Below are 18,702 nucleotides of genomic sequence, written 5' to 3' on the forward strand. Positions count from 1 at the left end.
CTTGTAATGCATTGGCTGGAATTACCACTCAAACCATCAAGATAGAAGAACAAATCAAGAAGAAAAAGGTAATAGTGTTGATTGATTCAAGAAGTACCCACAATTTTATTCATTGTAAGATAGCAAAAGAATTGAATTGCTTCCTATATCCAGCACCAGAGTGTCAAGTGATGGTTGCAAATGGAGGAATGATAAATTCTCTGGAAAGTGCCATAATATCAAGCTATCCATGGGAGAATATGTATTGACTAGCCCAATGGGAGGTGTTGATGTTGTACTAGGAGTCTAATGGCTACAATCCTTGGGTACAGTAGCTTTTAATTTTCAAGAACTTTTCATGAATTTTTCCGTAGAAGGAAAGAAAGTTGAATTAAGGGGTATTGAAGGGAAACCGGGAAAGTTAATCAGCTCTAGCGGTATGACAAGCTTCTAAAAAATGAACAAAGAGGTGTAATTTCACAATTATGTTCGCTAGATGTTTCCACATCAAAATCATCTATTTCTCAATATCTCCAAAAAGTCTTGGACAATCATTCCAAGGTATTTGAGACTCCCAAAGGTCTCCTACCTATTCATGATCATGATCATGATATTCATCTGATTGCAGGAAGTGTTCCTCCAAACATCAAGCTGTACAGATATCCCTATGCCCAAAAGAGGGAAATAGAACATATGGTTGCAGAAATTCTAGAGGCGAGTATAATTCAACCTATTCAAAGTTCTTGCTCTGCTCCAGTAGTATTGGTGCACAAGAAGGATGGATCATGGCGCATGTGTCCGGATTATAGGGAGCTCGACAAGCTCACTATTAAAGATAAGTTTCCCATTCCTACCATTGATGAATTACTGGATGAATTGCATGGATCAATTTACTTCACCAAGTTGGATCTTCGTTCAGGATATCATCAAATCAGAATGAAGACTGAAGACATTCCAAAAACAACATTTAGAACTCATGAGGGTCATTATGAATTTTTGGTCATGCCTTTTGGCCTTACCAATGCACCTTCTACATTTCAAGGTTTGATGAATTCCATTTTCAAACCCTTCCTTAGAAAATTTGTGTTAGTATTTTTTGATGATATACTAATCTACAGCAAGTCTTGGAAGGATAATGTTGAACATGTTGACAGGGTGCTACAACTATTGGAGGAGAAACAATTATATGAAAAAAGATCCAAATGTTTCTTTGGAGTACAAGAGGTAGAATATCTGGGTCATATTGTATCTCATGAAGGAGTTAAGGTATACCCTAGCAAAATTAAAGCCATTAAGGAATGGAAAATCCCCACATCCATAAAGAATCCACGAGGATTTCTTGGGTTGACAAGGTATTATCGCAAGTTTGTTAAGAATTATTGGAGAATAGTAGCACATCTAACAACATTATTAAAGAAAGATGCATTTTCATGGATTCCAGAAGCAACAAAGGCCTTCGAACATCTTAAAGAGGTAATGTGCCAAGCACCGGTCTTTGCTACACCGGACTTCACAAAAACCTTTATTGTGGAATGTGATGCTTCAGGAAATGGAATTGGTGCTGTTTTAATGCAAGATAAAAGACCCATTTCTTTTGAAATTCATCCAATCAAGGGAAAGTTTTTACACAAAGCTATTTATGAGAAGGAAATATTGGCAATACTACATGCACTTAAGAAATGGCAACTATACCTAATGGGAAGACACTTCAAGGTAAAAACGGATCATGATAACCTTAAATATTTTTTAGAACAAATATTATCCTCTGAAGAGCAACAAAAGTGGGTCACAAAGATGTTGGGTTATGACTTTGAAATCATCTACAAAAAAGGGAAGCAAAATGTGGTGCAGATGCACTCTCAAGAAAGGATGAGGATGTGGAAGCATTGTTGTGCGCCATTTCTATTATCCAACCATATTGGATAAACGAAGCAAGGGAGGAATGGAAGAATGATGAAGAAGTGTGGGCACTTACTCAAAAGTTACAAAAAGATTCCAGTACTTCTGATACATTTAGCTGGAAAAATGATTTGTTATTGTACAATGATCACTTATACCTCTGTAAGAATTCCCAACTCAAAAAAAATATTCTTATGGAATTGCACACTTCTCCCTTAGGAGGGCACTCGGGATTTTTAAAAAGTTACCACAGGGTTAAGAAGGAAATTTTTTGGGATGGCCTTAAATCGGATATTCAAAAGTTTGTGGCGGAATGTTTGCTTTGCCAACAAAATAAAGCGGAAACAATTAAGACGTCGGGTCTATTACAACCTTTATCCATTCCAAGCCAACGTTGGGAGGAGGTTTCAATGGATTTTATCATAGGTTTACCCAATTCTGATGGAAAGAGTGTCATCATGGTAGTTGTTGATAGATTTACCAAGAATGCACAATTTTGTGCATTATCACATCCATTTAAAGCCAATACAGTTTCTATTGCATTAATGGAAACAATTCAAAAGCTACATGGAAACCCAAAGATTATTGTAAGTGATAGAGATCCCATTTTCACTGGAAATTTTTGGACAGAATTATTTTCTTGTCTTGGTACTCAATTAGCTCATAGCTCATCTTATCATCCTCAATCTGATGGGCAAACTGAGATAGTAAACAAATGTTTGGAAGGATATCTTCGTTGCTTTGTATCTGATAAATAGACACAATGGGTCAAATGGTTTCCTCTGGTTGAATGGTGGTATAACACTTCCTTCCATACAACAACAAAAATGACCCCATTTATGGTACTTTATGGATATCAGCCACCATCCATCACATCATATTTAAGAGAAAATTCTAAGGTTCAAGCAGTGGAACATCACATCGAGCATCAACAACAAGTCCTCCAACTCTTAAAGGATAACCTCATGTTGGCACATAATAGAATGAAACAACAGGCTGATCAACATCGCAACGAAAGAAGTTTTGATGTAGGCGATTGGGTATTCCTACGGCTACAACCATATAAACAAATGTCCCTCAAGCAAGCTAAGAAGGATAATAAATTATCACCAAAGTATTATGGTCTGTACAAGGTGTTGCAAAAGATTGGTACTATGGCATACAAATTGGAGCTTCTTGCAGCGTCTCGAGTGCACCCAGTTTTCCAAGTTTCATGTTTAAAGAAGGTTATAGGTGATAAACTCCCAGTTCAAAAAATATTGCCAGAACTTGACGAGGAAGGAAAAATTATATTGGAACCGGAAGAAGTCACAGAAAAAAGAACTCGATAGCTACGAAATCGATCAATTTCGGAGTACCTCATCAAGTGGAAGAACTTATCTGTTGAAGATTCCACATGGGAGGATGAGAATTTTATACAGAAGCATCCAGAACTACTCAAGCGTTGAGGACAACACTTTTTTGAAGGAGAGGGGCATGTTAGGTCCCTATAATACTAATGATTACCCCATTACTATTGTATTTGTATCCCTTATTAATATTGTTGTGCCCCTATTATCCCCATATTGTTATTATTGTGCCCCATAAAATCCCTCTATTGTTATTTTTGTGCCTTTATAGTATTATTGTTAGGTCGGCTGGGTTATATTGTGACTCCTTAGACTCCTATATATAGAAAGGAGGTTTTGTCATTTGAATCATCAAAGAATCATTCATTTTTGTAATGTAAATGAGGTTGCCCCCTCGAAGAGGCAGAATTCTAAGGCGTTGATCTATCTTTTATATCTTTTTGTGAGCTGGTTTCATAACACTTAATGGCAAGTTCTTTGAATCCGAAGATAGGTTTTCACTATTGATCTTTGATCGGGTGATTCCATGAGTGTTCGACATCAGCTTCGTTTTCACTTTCACAGATTGTACTATCATACCTTGAGGACCATTGTCATTATTAATGGTTTCTCTCGTGCTTGTTAATGGTCCACATCATTGGCTGGTAATCAGGTGGTTTTCTAGCATGTTTAACTTTGACACATTCATTCACATGTTAGAATTCATACTTTGGTCAGGTGGGGATGGAGCGCAAGACCCTGAGTCTTGTCTGATATGACTCAGGTTGCGTGGAGTTATGTAGTATTCATGATCATACACATGTTGTCGATATATGGATGGCTGTGACCATACTTTGGGACTTTATATATATGATGATGATCCTTATATATTGGATGGTTGCATCCATGCCTTGGATGTTAGATTTATAGATGATCCTTCTATATTGGATGGTTGGGCCCATACCATGGATCTTTTCACATAGTCCTTTCTATCCAGATGGCTACGTTCATACTGTGGATTCATGTTTTGATGTTAGATATGTATATGTATATGCATCCTTTATTTGTAGGTCTCATCGTGTTTGTCCTTGTCCTTGCAAAATCTCATAAAGCATCTCAGCCATCACTTTCTGTTCTACCTTCATGCTTTAGGGGGCATCTGTTACATAGTATTTTGTCACACCTCCTGCACTTCCCTATGACATACCCTGAAGTGCCCAAAACATGACCATCATGCAATTTACTTATTCAGATATGAAACTCATATCCTCCTTAGAACATTGATTGGAAAATTCCTTGATCATTCCCCTGAAGAAATAGCTCTAAAACCCTAATTTTGAGACTTATCACTCTTATGAGGTTAAAAACCATGATGGTTTCCTGTTGCATCACACTTGACCCACGATGGCATCACTTTGTTCCCTTGTATACCTACGATGATCCCCAAAAAGGAAATTTTCCCAAAGAGGATGAGAAGCTTCGTGATCTAAAAGCTTCCAAAGCAGCGAGTTGGAGGTTGTTCGGCATATATGAGGCTGAATTCTCCCAACTTGGCCTCTTGCTCTTATCCCTATGACCTACCTCCTTGAGATGAGTACCTACTCCTATCTTTGGAGAGATCCTAACTCCCTTTACTTGCCTATATATTTATCTTTTCCCATTCACAATTGGTTGGTCTATGTCTATTTTCACCCTTATGCTAAGATTGTGCCTATATGCTACTCATTTGGCTTGGAGAAGGAGTGTTTGGAGAGCTTAGCTTGGAATTTTATATTCATTCAGGGAGAGCCTATCAACAAGAAGGCTTGGTTGTATGCTTCCCTTTATTTTCTATTAATATACAACTGCTGGTTCATTTTCCCTAAATGTTTATGCTCATGTATCATTTAACTTAACATTCCTTGATCAGTTAAGTAGGTTTCTTTTGAATATGCTATTTGTATTTGCATTCCTTGTTGTGTCTTGATCTCTTTTGCAGGTACATAAACGCTGAGAGTAGCAGGAACGAGCCTGTGACGCAAGTGATTCAAGGTCTTCAAAAAAGGAGATCAAGATAGCATCAGAATGAGGTAGGTCATCTTCTTTGTCTCTCTTTTGAATTACAACTTAGGAAAGTTTCCAGTAGATTGTCACTTTGGTTGCTAGAACCACTCATTGGGCTAAAGGGATCATCTCTGTCTGCAGAGAGGATTTACCTTAACAATGCCAGGAAAGTACTTCAAGGCATTGCAGTGTCAACTATGTTAATAAACAACAAGATGAAAACAAAATGTAACAATGGAGACATGTAAAAAGACATAAGCATAAAAGACATATCATGAGGGCCTAAGAAGGGAGCCTACCATGGGACATACCTCTTATTCTTCCTTTTTGTGGGGTTATTTACCTTCCTTCTCATCCTCTATAATAATGGACTTGGAGCTAGTGCCCTCAGAAGTGGATTTTCCCATAAACTCAACAACTTCTTCCTCTTTCCTAGACCCATCAACATAGACTTTGAAACTAATACCAAAAAATACCCTATAGACAATAGTTAATTTAGCTTCCAACTTTCCATGTCCTTCAACATATTCATGAATAGAATGACTCTGCTTCTTGAACATAGCAACAAAAAATGTCTTAGCCAACCAATAGAAATACATAGCATGGAACACCTTAGTATCTCTGGACTTAAGAACCCTTTATCCTATATCCAACCTTGGAAATCTTCCATAATTTGTTGAGTTGAGGTATTTTTATGTCCTTTTCTAACTAAGTCAACCAAAGAACCATCTGTAGCCTAACTATCAAGTGATGTATATTACTGATAATGTTACCTAACCATTCATGATACCCTCTCAACCTTTGTACCTAAGAGCATGGAAAGGCACTATGGAAACAAAATATGCAACCTCTTTGAGTATGAGCATCACATATCTTGATTGGCTCAAGGGCTTTGTCACCATCCATAATAAAAATAGTGCAAGCATGATGCATAAGTTAACTAGAGTGTTGGAAAGAAATCTTGGAGAGGATCGAGACTGGCATAAAGACCAATGGGTGCACAAAAAATAAGGGATGGATCTTAAGAATTGCAAAACCAGAGCATAGGGCCCAAGGCCACACCTCAAAAACACATAGAACAAACATATATCTAGAGTAGAAAATACAACTAAAACAAATTGCATACAAAAAGAAAATGAATCCAACAGCCAATTGAGTAGTAGAATGAAAAACCTAATGATATAGGGGGCCAAAGAAGAAATTCAATAGAAATTCTAACTAGAGATGAAGGACACATAAATCATACCTAAGACTAACATAGGATTAGAGCAATCCTATTTGAGCCAACTCAACCTATCTTTGGCATGATGGCAGTGGTACTCACCATTACGTAGCCACTTGAATCCACCATCGATGAAGACCAATCTTAATTAAGGTTTGAGTAGGATGAAGAACTAATACTAATCCATCCCTTCACAATAAACTCACATAGACCAAACATATCCTACACATAAAAGGAAGAGATAATGGTAGAAACATAAAAGGAAAGAGTATAGTCCCAGCATAACAACTATGATGTGTAGAAACTTCTTTGTAGACTTCAGTATGACCGGAAGGTCTCATTTAGAGTTTTTCAATGGGAAGGTTCATATCTAGACTATAGCCATACATTCAGTGTGTACCATACCATGATATTTATATTGGTTGTGCATGAAAAGTGTGATAAAGGCTAGGGTTTAATCAGATAAATGCATAAAAATTACATGGTGACTCACCAAACTCTGATGATAATGGTAAAAAGGTAGGTTTTTCTCAAAAATTTTGGAATTTTATATTTGAAACATGGAATGCAAGCTTCTCACTTTTGTTTCAGTATAAATAAAATTTAAAAGCACAAAACTACGGAGCACATCAAACCAAAATGTTAATGTTTCTTTCAATTATCATCTTCATATAAATTGGAGGCAAAATTATGACAAGCAACAAATTGAGTTGAAGTGAAAATTTGATTTACATTTTTACATTTTTTGTTGGTATTTGTTTAGTTATTGTGGTGGAAAGTATATCATATACTTGATTACTAAATCGAAAAAATGTACCCACAACAACCCCCCAGTAACCAAGACCACTTTTAATTCGTTGGTTACATCTTTCCAAAAATTGCCAATCTAAGCTGAGATTTGTGTAGCCAACACTAATATAAAAGTTTATATTTCTTCCAAATGGAATGGATTAGTTGCTTCATAAACGGTTACTCAGATACCTTTTTTCCCCACAAGAAGGAGATTCATTTTATTCTTCTCACATTCCTCATACTCCTACCTTCCTGTTGGATCTTCCATTAGTCCCCAGAAGAGACATGTTTCCAATGGAAGGGGGGGAAACAAAGAGTAGTGTACTCCATGCCTATAAAGCTATGCCACCCTTGCTTTTTAACACAACATGCTTAAATTTTATGAGTTTATGGCAAACTACACAACCTATATCTAGAAAGCCATTATGTTGTAGCCCATCCTTAACCACTAAATTTTGAAGAACCAACTACCCAAGTTCTCTAGACTTTAAAGAAGAGTGGGACTTATAGATACTCAGAAACCTTCTTATACTTTTGTTTCATTACCCTGAATGGTCAACCTTTTGTTTCCAATGACAATGTCTAATAAAGAGAGTATTGTACTCAGCAACAATCCATGTGTGTGAAGCTTTGGTAGCCTTGCAGTTCAGCATAACATGATTAATGGGACGACCACATAAATTTCATACATGATTTTATTTATTAACAACTAGAGTATGAAAAATAATTTGGAAATTTTCGAAATAATATCTTCAACAACTATAATGAGGAACATTCAAATAACCAAAAAAGGCCTAACACCCATTGAAAAGGACTTCGACTCATGGATCCATAAGTTGGATTTATTATTTCCAAGTCTATAAACAAAACACAAGATGTCATATATTTCCTTATTGTTGTTAGTCAAGAGAATCAATAATATCTTCCTAAATTGTTGTCGGAAACATTATAATAATCCTCGTGAGATAGAAACATTATATTTTTTGTTGTGATTTCCTGTAGTAATTTTTTATGCACAAAAACAACATTAGCATAAATGAAAATTGTTGAAAATAGAGATCTTAGAATTGGAAAACTAAAAATTGTTGGAAACAAAGAGCATAGTCTAGAAACTTTCCATTCATCTTCATTGTCTTGTTGACAATGTCAAGTGTGGAGAAGTTGGAAAATTCACTAGGTCAATGTCACCACAAAAAACTTCACAGGAAATCGATCAACTTGGGATAGAGGCCAATACCATATTATGCATTATTTCAGAGCCGCTAATTGAAAGATACAATGGACATTTAAAATAATATTTTTTTTTACAAAAGAAAATTTGTTGTTGAGAAAGAAAAAGTGTTGTATTCATTGGTTGTTTAAAAAAATAAAAACTTTATTGAAAATAATCTCATTATGATGTAATAGAACATGTATAATATTTTTGAAGGATAAGAAAGTTGAGTCCACATTCTGGTCATCAGATGTGATAAGGCCTTCTTTAAATGGAACATGTTCCATGTTTGTTATATAGAAGGAGAAGCTTGTGATGAACGAAATTGAAGTGTTTGTTTTTGGCTCTAGGACTTCCACTAGTTGATTGTACAGAGTCCTTCCTGCACTTGAGCCAGGGACCTTTAAATCGCTTGTGAGACCTATTGCACCATTTCTGATATATGCATCCTGAGAAGTCAAGTTTCTGAAGGAAAATGACTAGGCACAAAAGAGAACATACAATAAGTCTAAATAATAACATATAGTAGAGCTAATATGGAAAATATCATATAACCAAGTTAAATAAATATGAAAGATACATTAATAAGAATATTTTTTTAAAAATAGGGTAAAAAACCTAAAATTCATATGACAAATGAATAGATTAGTTATCACTAAGTCAAGTTTAGTTGACCCCAAACAAAACTTATAGTTTGATTTATTATCAATGATTGAAAATTTAACCATATTTTCCACACCACGTACTCTACATGCAAACAAAGGACCAAATAATTGTTAAGACACATTCCATAAGTCCTAAATACATAATGATGATGACCACTTGGCAAAGAAGTCCTCCAGTCCTCCATCTGGAATAAAGTCTTATCTTTCTATCAATTATTCTCGAAAGTGAAGGAATCTCAAGTTCAATCTCTAGGGAAAGTCATTTCAATGGCTCATAATTCCTAACACTAATCATAACACACAGGATCAAAAACCCCTGGTGATTTAAAACATACCTATTGTCCTATTCCTTCATCCTTTGGAAGCAGAACATGTTGTGCCTCCTTTCTCCTTTGGAAGAATAATTTTCATTCCTACCTCCCTTGGAAGCTTTAGGTAGCAATAATTTACCCCATAGCTAGGTTAAAGGAAATTTCATTTTGAAAACTAGCAGTTTATTTTTTGGATCAAGTTTCATTTCTCCCATGCCTAGAGACATAAGATACTAAGCATCAATTGGAAGGATAGTCCCCCTGAGGGTTCCAATGAGTATATCATTAATCTAGCACCGATAGCAGTTCAATGATTGACTGTCAACTTGTGAGGATTCAGATGTGGAGTTACTAAAATACCTATAGGATAGAAAGAGTAATAGAATGCCCCATAGGTAGGGTGATAAAAATTACTAATACTCAATAACAATAGAGATGAAGGAAATGGACTTATATTATAATATCAAAGGGAATGTGAATAGAATACACATGCATGACAATCTTTCTCCATGCAATCAATGAAAAAAGGGATGCCTTCTTTCCTCCTGCTTTCTCAGGGAAGCTTCTTCCAACAATGGCTTATTTATTTGGAGTTGGTTAGCCTCAACAACCTCAAAAACCCTGAATTAAACTAGGAATGATACAAAAATTACCAAGGGAAGGATACTATAAGGTTTTGTTTTATATTTTCAATAGAAGCAGGAGGATTGGGTATAAACCCTGCCACCACATATACTATTATAATATATGATTGGTAATACTTGTTGAAATTTAGCATTTTGGCTATCCTTGTTATTATGATATCAACCATAATTCAATTATGAAAGGAGAAAATATAACATTTTTCTTACTCATAAATATGCGTTCTAAGAAACAAGAAATTACAACGCTGCAAAAGTAATTGTAGAACATAAAAGTTACCTCAAAATGAAGCCAGCTCTGAAAATAATTGTTGGTTTATTAATAACCATATCTATTTAAAATGACCAAAAGTCACTAGGCACACCTTTGTTTGATGATGCTTCTAACTCTAAAGACTTAATACACTCTAGCTTGCAAACCACCTTAACAATAATTGTAGTAAATGGCTCTGCAACTTCTTTACTGAATGTCTACATGAGAAATGTAGGAAATTCAACTCTTCTGTAGCTGAAGGCTAGTTGTAGAAGTCACCATGAATCACATAAGATTGTTTTGATCCAACCAAGGTTTTGGTGATTGTGAATCTACCGTTATTTACTACATATAAGGGATTGTGTTATACTATGTGGTGTTCAAACAACTATTCCATCTACTACTACATTTTTTCCATAAGGAATCGCTCTTACTAGACCTTAAACTATTGCTTCTTTGTTAAAATTGGAAACTAGGTCCAAATTCCACCTTAGGAAACCTCATATGATGGAGATGATTATTGCATTGGATTCCTCTTTTTGAGAGGTCCAATTTTAATATAAATATAATCTCATTCTCACAAGCAGAAATGGAACTTTGAATTCATTCTCTCTCATGCACAAATTGTCAAGGTTGGCCTCAATCAAATGTAGGCTCATAAGCCCAATAGATGTGTCTCCTCACCCTCAACAAAGTGTATAAATAGGAGTGACCTCTCTCCTCATTTGGAAATCACTCATCTCATCACATATCTCTCTCTCTCCTCTCTTGATTGGTTCGTACAACTTGGAGGCAACCTTTTGTACTTCACATGTGTGAAAGGAGGACGAATCTATGGGTTTGTTCGCTGGCCGATTTTCAAGAAAACATAGCAACGTTGACTAGTGTTGACTTTTTTCTTGTGGGCATAATTTTGATTTTTGGAGGCCTCAATTATTGGCATGGTTTTCAAGTAGTTTGGGACAAGTTGAATGAGTTGACTTTAGCATTGACTTCAAATTTGACTGCAAAATTTATAGCAGGGTTTTCTCTCTCCTTTGACTGGTTTGACCAATATTTTTTGGGCTGACTTTGACCCTCTTGGAAAGCCAAATTTATCTGCTTTTGACCAAGCTGCTTGCAAGTCATTTTGGATATGCTTTTGCCACCATTGACTTTCTAGTTAGGGCTGCAGTTGCCTGCTGATTTTGGCAGGACTGCTTTGGGCAAGTTAATTTGATATTTGTACTCTTTCTCTGCTAAACTATTGAATAATAATAAGAATATTTGATCAAAGGGTTCCCCACATTAGGGTTTGTCCCTGGCATCTTCCACATCATGTATCCTCTTGTCTTGGCTTGTCTTCTACACGTGTTTTTATGTTCTATTTGCATTTACTATCAATGTGTTTAAATTAATGTGATTTCTACAGGATATAATTGGAAATTGTCATTGGGATTGTTGTTGGGAAAAGTATCCAATACGGAATGACCCTATCCCACTCTAAGGGTGATAGTTCCTTAGCAACAATCAAAGCAAAGCTATCTGAGATTACTTCTTTATGAGATGTAAAAGAGCGGAGAAAGAGATCCACTAACCGATGTCTTTCGCTAATGGTTGATCCAATATTCTCTCCTTGCTGCTTGCCCCTAGCTCCTTGGTCTTTCACTGGCCCAGCTACACCAAGATCCTGCAAAATGGCAAGAGAGGGAAACTACAAGAAGCATACATTCATAATTGATTCAAGGATTAGGATAAATCAAATACACAAGTATAACAATACACCATTGAGACACATGCATATAGAAGAACCTCAAATGCTTTATTAATGGAAGAAGTAAGGTTCAGGAAGTGATACAACCATAAGAGGCCCAATCCAGCATCACCTTCCCAGCAGAAAAAAAACTCCTCTTCACCTCCTTCAAAGCAAATCACCCAATAGTTCTAAACTCAAACCAACAACTATTCTTTACATTCACAAGATTCCAGCCTCTGGATCTCATGGGAGAGAGATCCATATATACGAGTTTGGAGAGAGGATGAGTCAGCCTGAGATGTGACTAGTGTCCTCTCCCACTCCAGTTCTTCTTCAGTTCTTGAGTCCACTTGGAGGTTCTTGCTTCCACTTGGAGATCTAGAACCTCTTACTCATCACCAATCGAATTCCCTGATCCAAGTGTCATTTTGGAAGCTTCCTGGGCATTGACACCTTGAGGAATGACTGTGCCACATGTCCAAACTCGCCCAGCGCAGGTAGCCTTATTTGAAGTTGACATTCAACGCAGGTAGACAGTGGAGCAGTTGACATTCAGCGCAGATGCTCAGTGGAGCAATTGACATGATCCAGAATTGCCTTGTTTTTGAGTGTTTTCAGGTGGAGAACTTTTATTAAGTGCTATGGTTTGCTGGCCTTGTTCCTCTAGGGGTAGGAACAACATGTTTAGGGACTTTGGATCCCTTAGATTATGGACATTTCATGCTTCATGTTGTAAGGCACAAAAATGTCTATAACAGTTGGCCCCTAAAGTATGAGGTCGTTTATCGGGTGAAATTCTTTATCAGGAGGATCCGAAGTTCATTCAATCGCTGAGAGGTGACCTGTAATAAGATACAATACAATACATTATTTTTCATACTGCTTTCATGATCTAGTTGAGGCGGGCATTCCCATGCTCAGCTTTATAAATACATTTTTCTGTACATAGAACAGACAATCGTCTGATGGTAGACTGATAATTCTCTGTTGAAATTATCATCCTTTGAGTAGGATGATCATCTGCTGCACATGTCAATGTCTTTATTTCCTGAATATATATCGCAGCCCGGATGGATGAAACTAGATCCAAGGTCTTCAAAACTCGTCCGATCTTCACTCTAAGTACAAGTCGATCCATGTGAGAATTTCTTGGAGTCGAACATGGAAAGACATCGCTTGATTACCAGTCAATGATGTAAACTGTTAACAAGTGCGAGAGGAATCACCGATAATGATGATGACCCTCAAGGTACGGCAGTACAATCCACGTGGTGTGAATAAAGGACTTGGCGTCGAACACCACGCAAAATCTTTCGGTCGAAGGTCATTGATGTATACCTGTCGCCGGAAGTGAGAAACTTGCCATTGAGGCATGCAAGCTTCAAAGTACTGAGGGGGTTGTTCCTAGATCAACTTCTTGGATAATGAGCTGAAGTCGACAAGAAGCGATCCGTCAAAGGAGGGCCTTAATGAGTCCCACATCAGGTTCACGGAACGGAGCTAATGATTGTGATGAAGGTGAAAACGATCTGTGAAATATGATTCAGGGTGGCGGTCATGAAAGGATGAAAGATGATGTATGGTAGTGGATGGGACACGGTTGACTCTTTCTGAACAACATCTATTGAACATATAACGACACTGATGCGATGGATCGGTAGCATTACCCCAAAGTGGATGGTTTGGCGAGACCATGGTGATGAGACCGGTGAATGAAACAACCCAACCCGATGTGGTACGGAGGAAAAGTGTCATGTTCAAGAGCGACTCGCTACCATTAAAGCTTTGAGGTTCTCCCAATTTTTCCCCAGTCATTTCTGACCAGTACCTCTTTATTTTTGTCAAGCTTGAGGAGGATAACATATGCTTGTTCTATAACCTGCCCTTCGGGCAAGCCCATCGCTATGTTTTAACGAGCCTAGCGATAGGGAAACTCCTTCTCGTCTAAAGACAAGTTTGTTGCTATTTAATGCATTTTAACGAGTCTAGCGACAAAGACAACTCGGTCCTTTTCATTTTTAGAGAGTCTGAAAAGGTACGTAAAGTTAACTCCAAAGGTCCTTTTTCGTCATCTAATCCCTTAAGTCCGAAAAAGTATAAAACAATACAGAAGGGATGAATGTTCGATAGTTTTATCGAGCCGAACCAGACAAGCACTCGATCTTTTTGTGCAATAATCCCTCAGGTCCAAAAAGATTAAAATCTAGAGGAGGGATAGCTCTTCCGGTCATTTTAACGAGCTGGAAGGCCAAAACTCGGCAAACTTTTCATATTTTACGAGTCAGAAGAAAAGAGCTCAAAGAAGACTCGTATTTTGAGGAACGAGTGATAAACAGGGATAGCAGCAGATTCCAGGTACAGGTTGGAATTTTCCAATCACGGCAGTGTCACAAGGATGGCTAGGTGAAATCACTCTTCGCAGTTGTTCCTCAAAATAGGTAAACAATCAAGTGGAGGTGAATGATCGGCCAAATGAAAAGTGGAGGTGACGGTGCAAACATGACCAAGGCTTTTATGGCTGATGAATTTACGGTCTCAAATGGTTATTTACCGGTTCATTTTTTCTGGATGAGCTTGAACTCTGGGGGGAAGCTTGCTCACAGGTGCATTTATTTTTTAACGAGCATGAACTCTTGCTAAAACTGCTCAATTGTGTGTTTATTTTTTAACGAGCATGAACCCTGCTAAAACTGCTCAGATATATGGTCAAATTTTGATTCTTTACCATTACTAGCTTTTCTCTTTTCACGGATAGTACTGCATTCTCAATTGCTGCAACAAACTTTGTTAGAAATGAATAATATCTGCATGAAAATGAGATTATAACCCTAATATTTCGCTTTGAACTACGTAAAAAGCCATTAAAAGGTGTTTTTACCTCTCATTTTACCATTTCATTTGCATGTGGTTTGTTGGAGCTTTGGAGGTGCCTCTTCCCCCTTGATTTTCACCAGCTAATTTCGGGAGATTCTGCGAATGATTCTCGGTGCTGTCTGGACCAGGTAGGAGCTAAACCCTAGCTCTTTCTTTTCATGGTTTCCTTTTTCTATTCTGTGCCTGTTTCCCAGCTTTTCTGAGCCTCAGGGGTTTTGCCAGGGCGCCCTAACTTCAGCGCAGGTTTCCCATTCGAAACCTGCGTTGAATGTCAAGCTGCCTTAAGGCAGCCTGACCTTCAACGCAGGTAGGACACTCTCTGCCTGCGTTGGGCTCAGAAAACTGAGCTTTTAGCTCATTTTTTGATGAATTTTCGCCAGTTTCTCATCAAACTCAGGAACTTACTCCTTCTCTTGTTTGTTTTGCATGGATCTTTGAACAAAATGTCCCTTACATGGCGAGAACGAGAACATGAAGAGGAGGACATGATTGCCCTCCATGACCCTGTCACGGTGAACGCGCTGCGGAACTGTGGCCTACTGAAGTTTTTCCGTATCTCTAGCATGAGAGCACAGATCACTTTGCTGCAATATATGCTTGATGCTTGGGATCCCATTAACCAAGTATTCCAGATCAGGGGAAAATCCATCCCCTTGACCATAGAGGACATTTACTTCTTGACTGGATTGTCAAGGCGAGGTGCCCCCATTTCTTTGTCAGGTTCGGCCCGGGGGACTGACTCCGTGAGAGATTATGTCCGCCAGTATTGCAGGGAAGGTTCCCAGCCGAGCAGAGACGGCAAGGTTGTTATCCGTGAGATTACTGACAGGTCTCTCAGGTCCATTCTATATACCATTGGTAGGATGGTCGGTAGCGCAGCTTTACATGTTGCCAACAGATCTTATGTGCAGCACGCCTTGGAGTGTCTTCAACCGAAAGTATTCAATTGGTGTGATGCAGTACTTGTTCAGATGAAAATTCAGTTGACCAAGGTGAAGGACAGGAAGCTGAAGAACTTTGGATTTGGTTCTATTCTGACTGCCTTCACCTTGGAGAAAATCCCATTGATGCAGCCTCAGTATATTATACTCGACTTGCCTTCTCCGACCGAGCCACGCATGCAGAGGTGGGTCGATCACATGTCTAGGCATGCTGGTCAACCTCAGATCACTTTCACTGATGCCTTCTTCAGGTGGTTCGAGCGCCAGGAGATGGTCTTTTCCGAGTATCCATATGTGGGTATGGATTTCCGAGGTGATCCGGATTTGGTGTTACCGGATGGCGAACAGTGGGGCGCTATTGGTAAAATCTTTGACCATATCACTGTTTACCGTTTTTATTCATAATGTTGCTGTGCTTTATTCTATCAAGACTTTTAATCAAACTCTTGGGTGCATGCAGATGTTGGTCCTGTTCATCCAGCAGTTCGTCCGAGACCGCCAGTTGTTGCCCCAGCAGTGGAGCCTGCTGGGAGAGTCATTCTTCGCGACCTTGATGATACTGAGACCCTTACAACTGTGCAGGAGCAGGTTGAGAGCCTTACTCTCGGTATTCCGGATGTACGGATCGATGAGTTACCTTTACAGCTGCAGCGGCATACTACTGGCGTGCCTAGACGATGTACTCGTCTCTTGCGCATGATTGCACAGGCCGTGACGTGCTATCATGAGCACCACTAGGCTAGGGTGCCCCCTAGCACTTTTTGAGTTTTTGGGTCATATGACCGATTTTGTCTTGGTTACAGAACATTATGTATGAACGATAAACAGCTTATATATATTTTGATTTTTGAGTTTTATTCTGGTTGAGTTATATGATCCATATGTACAATCATTGATGATGTGTCTCTTTTATAAATGTCGCAAATGTCTATCTAACACATAATTTGCTAATGAGTCGGTTAATGTGTTTAAGTTTCTGGAAATATGCTAGTATTGAATTGAATCAAATTGTCTTTCCAAAATCTTAACCCTTAGGAACATGCGATAAATAGCTGGATTGCGAACGGAATATATACCATTGAGTTGTAGTATTACGAGCTGTGAGTCTAGCCTGACAATTAGTCGGCATATGCCACGTGTGATGGCATCAGAGAGTAGTTCTATCAACGCGCTATACTCAGCGATGTTATTCGTTGATTGCCCAATACACACACCTCTGAAACTTACTAACTCGCCGCTTGGATAAAAAATGGCCTAGGCTGCGGAGGATAGGTTCCGCGAATTACGACTCGCTCCGTCTGCATATCCAACACATGTCTCTAGAAGGTTCGACATCTGCAACAAATGAAAAAGGTGGATCACTCGACCAGAACAAATACTTTAGCGAAAAAAAAATACAACAAAAGCATGCAGGTTACTATTTAAGCATAGTAACGCTTGAGATACAGCCCGTTACGGGGCTGCGCCAGTGGAATTCTGTCATAATCCATTAACTCGTAGGCTCCTTTTGCTAACACCCTTTTAACAATATAGGGTCCCATCCATAAGGATTTGAATTTACCTGCTCCCAATTTATCGGATTCTTGGTCATAAAGCAAGACCAAATCACCTTCTGAGAAGACACGGGGTTTGACACTTTTGTCGAACTGAGCCTTGACTCATTTCTTATGGGCTTCGTTAGCCAAAGCGACATCATGACGGGTTTCATCCAATTGGATTAATTCCAAGAAACGAGCCTCTTCTTCTGAAGTTCCGGGGAGGAGATCAATTGCGAGTTTAAGCGACGAAATTTCGCACTGGATTGGCAAGACTGCTTCCAGGCCATACACCAGTTGAAAAGGTGTGAACCCAGTTGCGTTCTTTACCGACGTTCGGTAAGCCCACAAGGCTGAGCACAGGATTAGGTGCCACCTTCTTTTATGAACCCCGATCATCCTTTGCAACATACGCTTCAGGACCTTGTTGATTGCTTCAACTTGTCCGTTGGCTTGCGGATAATACGGGGTAGAGCTGTCGTGAGATAGCCCTAGCTTGGCAGCTAATTCGACCATCATGTGATTGCGAAAATGCGACCCATGATCTGTCACTATAGCCTGTGGTACGCCGAACCTGGCGACTACATGATTGAAAAAGAAAAGGGCAGCTGTTTCACCAGTGTTATCCAATGTAGGCATCGCCTCGACCCATTTGGTAAAATAGTCAACAGCGACTATAATATACCCATGCCCCCCAGTCGAGGTGGGGTTACATTGCATGAAATAAATGCCCCATTTGGAGAAAGGCCCAACAGCAACTATTGGCTGTAAAGGTGCGGGCGGTCTCCTGGTTTTGCTATCAAAAATTTGACAAGCGTGGCAACTTCTGACTGCGATTATGCAATCTTTGAACATGGTTGGCCAGAAGTATCCTGCTCGTAAGATTTTTTGTGTTGTTGCATATCCATATTGATGCCCCCCACACGCGCCTGAATGACACTCATTCAGGGCTTTTTCGGCCTCCTCATGGGTAAGGCACCTCCTCAGAACTGTATCGATACCACGACGGTAAAGTGTATCACCGACGATCATGTAGTCTTTTGCTTGGTATCGTATACATTTTTGTTCGGAGTGAGAGGTGTTTGGCCTGAATTTTTGGGTTTGGAGATAAACTATGATATCTCCATACCACTCATCGCTTGTAGATATCAGAAACAAACTTTCGTCCACGATTGACTCTTCTGATGTTTCATCGTTGGACGACGATGGGAGATCGCATAATAATTCTGCGAAAACTAGAGCTTTCTTTGATTTGGATTTTACAAATTCCA

Source organism: Pinus tabuliformis, chromosome 2_2 (assembly GCF_031772625.1).
Source record: "Pinus tabuliformis cultivar Carrire ecotype Pingquan chromosome 2_2, CPIR1, whole genome shotgun sequence".
Taxonomy (NCBI): Eukaryota; Viridiplantae; Streptophyta; class Pinopsida; order Pinales; family Pinaceae; genus Pinus; species Pinus tabuliformis.